Consider the following 4,184-nt stretch of genomic DNA (forward strand, 5'->3'; position numbering starts at 1 on the left):
CAGCTTTTCTCTTCTTTTTTGCCATGCTTAATTTAAGTCACTTTCATGTGCTGGTAGCTTAAAATAAAACTTGTTTAGGAAGTTTATTTCTTTCTCCCTTTCATAATGCTGCAAATATGAGTAAGACGCTTATTATTATAATTAAATAGCTGCGATAAATAATCATTTGCATCTTTTTGGGGGTATTTCTTTTACATGAACTGTGAAATACGGTATCTCAAATTTTGCGCGTAACTCAAAGCGAAATATTACTCGCTCAACTGCTCGTATTTAAAAAATCTGGTATGTCGAGGCACTAGAATGTTGAGGTACTACAGGATCTACTATGTATTGAAAGAAAACATAAATTAATTCTATAGAATAATAGGCAAATATAGTAATAAAGTAGGCCTTATAGCTTTAGATTTTATTCAGCCTACTAATAAATAATTAAATAGGCCTAAAGCAGTACTAGATATTAGTTAAATCACTAGTATTGTGTAGGGTTATTTTTATTAAAAAAACAGATCACATCTTATACATTAAGGCGGGCTCAATAAAATAAAAATAATTTATTTAGGACCTAGGCCTATCTTTTGGAGATCTAAAATTCTAAATGAAAAATAAATTATTAATTAGACCAACAATAGGCATAGTATGCTAAATCTATTTTAGTATTTAAATTTAAGGCTCGGCCATCTACTAAAATTTTTATAAATGTCATAAAATGGCCTACTTAATTATAATTACTAATTACTATTAGGCCTAAGTTTAAACTAGAGATAGCCTATTTTATTAGTAGAAAAAGTATTAGTCATAGTTAAGATGGTATAGCCTTATGTAAATTAATGTAATCAGTGTTAGATATTATGATATCGATCAAGCAATTATTATATAATATCGAAAAGGGGCCTAGCACTCTCTTAGTCATTAGTCTATTAGGTCTTACAAGTAGTTTAGCCTATTTATATATTATAGGGCCTATAGGCTGTTATTTAAATTAGGCCAAAGGCTTATTAGGAAAAGGCTTAATAGGCTTTAGTTTTTAATTAGGCAACAAGGCAGAGGCTTAATGTTGCTTATAGATTTAATTTGAAATTATTATGATATACGCTACTCTGCGACTATCACTATAGACTGCTATAGAGTATATTATAGCCTAGGCCTATCTAAATAAAATAATTCAACTCACTTAGCTTACTATAATTTTTAAAAATGTTTAGTTAAGTATTCAGCTCTCTATGTCAGCTAAGGCCCATAATTGTAATTATCCTACTGTTAGATCTATTAATTATTTAATAATTAGTAGGCCTAATTATAGGAATTAGGTCTGATACATTAAGTCCTATAGAGTAATACTATTGGGCTAGTAATTATATACAATATCTATACAAGCCTACTTATCGTTAATTTGGAAGTCTTTGCATTGACCTTAGTTTTCAGATGTAGCAGCCTAATTTTTATCAGATTATACCATAAAATCAAAAGTAGACTTGTAGATCTTTTTAAAACAAGGCATGAAATATTAATTTAAATAATATAAATTAAACAAATAGCCTAAATAACAACTACACAAAGTTAAAGTCATAATAACTTTTTATAAAGGTATCTTGAATTTCAACTGGAGGTAGTTTTGATAAATATTAGTATTCTGAACATTAAAATAGGTAGACTTAACATACATTTGTTCTGAAAACATATTTAGAAATTGGTTTTAAAAAATGAGGTTAGGATTGGGGTGATAACTAGTTGAGGATTAGATATGATATTCATTGTGTTTATCCATGTTGTAATTTCTCTTTTACAGGTTCATACAAATAAAAGGGAAGATCTGATTTTTACCAGTAATAAGACTACAGCATACTAAATGACACAAGATGTTCTTTCTCAATTACCTCTTACATTTAACATAAAAGTAGGAAAAGGTATGACAATTATTAATAAGCTGCTTTAAATTTTATAATTTGTTTTTTTATAACTTAATTGTACCATTTTTATTTCCAATAATGATAAATATAATTTAGTGTCATTTATATTTTAAAATATTTATATTATACTAGATATAATTTACTTCTATAATATTACTATCCAGGTTTAACAGTCTATGCCTACAACATAGATCTCCAGGACTAAAAGTACACAAAATGGCAATCAGTATATCACAAGTGTAATAACACATGCATCTAATCTGCTTCAGTGGCGAGAACTGGGTGAATCCTCTCAAACATTAATCAGGTAAGTTATCACAAGTTTGCTTTGGTTTATTTTGAACATGTTGATTGAGATAGATTTTTATTTGTATAAATATTGTATTTAAAAAAATATTTTACCTAGTAAAACCAAGTCAGTGGTGATAATTGATACAATATCATTATGTATTTTTTCAAATATTTGTTTTGCAAAATATGCTGATTTGCAGGAAGGATATATATATATATATATATATATATATATATATATATATATATATATATATATATATATATATATATATATATATATATATATATATATATATATATATATAAAACAGTATCATTTAGTGGTTTGTCTTACAAATTTGAATTATTTACTTAATCTGTCTTAACTGCTCAACAGGAACTAGGCATACCTAATGAGCGTCAAGCTGATACAGTAGATGTACAGAAGAGTTTATACACAAGGTAAATATTGATAAATTTTAAGTTTTCTTTTTTTAAGGATACATGTAGTGTTTTGGGAGAAAGGAATTAAATTATTTAAATTAGGCCTAATAGTTTATTTCTCTAGCTTATGTTTCACTCAAAATAACTTAAATTTTTCCCCCTTTATCACTAAAGCAAAATTTTATAGATATCTATGCCATGATTCATCTCATTCAATCACTTTTTTCTTGTTTTGTTTTGATGTATTAAACTAATTTAAACTAAAGATTTTTTTTTTTTTGCTAATTTTATTATTTCAGATGGATGATTAAGAAAATCATTTTGTTTTGTTTCAGGAAGTGAAAAGTGATGTAAAAGGCAACTAATACTTCCATCTACCATAGTTAAACAAGAATCTGCAAATGGTGATAATTGCAATAATCTTGATATATTAATGTTTGGCTTTATAATTATATGCAATTGTTTCATAAATAAATTATTTCTCAAAATTTGATGTATTTGGTTTTCTTACTTAGTACATAAGATACAAGTGATTGAAAGCTGAAAAGGGTTGTATGTAGTTATAGTATTCCCAGCACAAGTTGACATTAAAACAGCTGAAGCCCTTTAAAAAAAAAAAATAAATAAATAAAATAATCTAGGAATGCTGTTTCTATTAGCTGAGCATATATTTGGAAAAGAACTTAATTGTTTACCAGAGAATACTGTGACCCAGTTTGTACTCCAGGCAAAAATTGTCTATTGTTAATATTATTAAGTTAAAGAAAAGTATCAAACAAACAGGATAATATTAATAAGCAAGACCTCCACACTAGAGAAGTATGGAATGAGTATTGCATGGAATTCAAATCAACTTTGATGTTGCTAATTGCTACACTGGCCATAATTGGCCTACATTGATTTTTGCTGAGGTAGGCAACTGTTTTTGTTTAACTTTAGATGTCGACTAAATAAAGAAGAAAACTGACACGCCAATACCAAAATCAAGAACTTGTAAAGTTCGTGGTTGCTAAACCGAGAAGTCCTGAGTTCAACCTCCCGTGTAGATGAGGCTCTATAGTTGGGGATAGCAACCTATCTTGGGGATACAACACTTGTTCTTGGATTGACAAAAGATAAGAAAAGAAATCCAGAAAGAAAAGCAGCTGAACGAAGAAGAAAAAGGCTGGATATATTCGGTATCAACTGTACAATTTTAACAGACACACATTTCAAACTACACATGCATTTCAATGACAAAGTTCAGTGAAGCCATAATGTTGAGTTTGACTGAATGAAGAACGATATTGTTATTTCAAGCAAAGTTAAGGTTTATTGTCTTAAAGACATTGTCGTGGATGGATTTAGACTAAGACTTCCCTGTTAAATAAGCCGACAACGATGGCTCTTTTTATTTCTCGTCTTTGATGTTGCTTTCAAGAACTTGTATGAGATTAGATTACCTACATACATAAGGCTACGCAGTTTGGAATCTTGGCTTTCTAATAGTGGACCTGGCTACATGACATTACCCCCACCCCGTCAATTACCCCCCCCCCCCTGGAGAATCCCCCCCCCCCG

General features: G+C 29.0%; 1 long non-coding RNA gene across 1 annotated transcript; it reads left to right on the top strand.

The window, feature by feature from the left end:
- The first annotated feature begins 1,803 nt into the window (after positions 1 to 1,803).
- Positions 1,804 to 3,114, top strand: LOC131930698 (uncharacterized). Its single transcript, XR_009384157.1, has 4 exons — positions 1,804 to 1,904; positions 2,072 to 2,214; positions 2,578 to 2,642; positions 2,960 to 3,114. It is a non-coding gene; the product is annotated as an uncharacterized LOC131930698 (long non-coding RNA).
- The last annotated feature ends 1,070 nt before the right edge of the window (positions 3,115 to 4,184 follow it).

Source organism: Physella acuta, unplaced genomic scaffold (assembly GCF_028476545.2).
Source record: "Physella acuta isolate Inbredline_101_S28 unplaced genomic scaffold, ASM2847654v3 ptg001826l, whole genome shotgun sequence".
Taxonomy (NCBI): Eukaryota; Metazoa; Mollusca; class Gastropoda; family Physidae; genus Physella; species Physella acuta.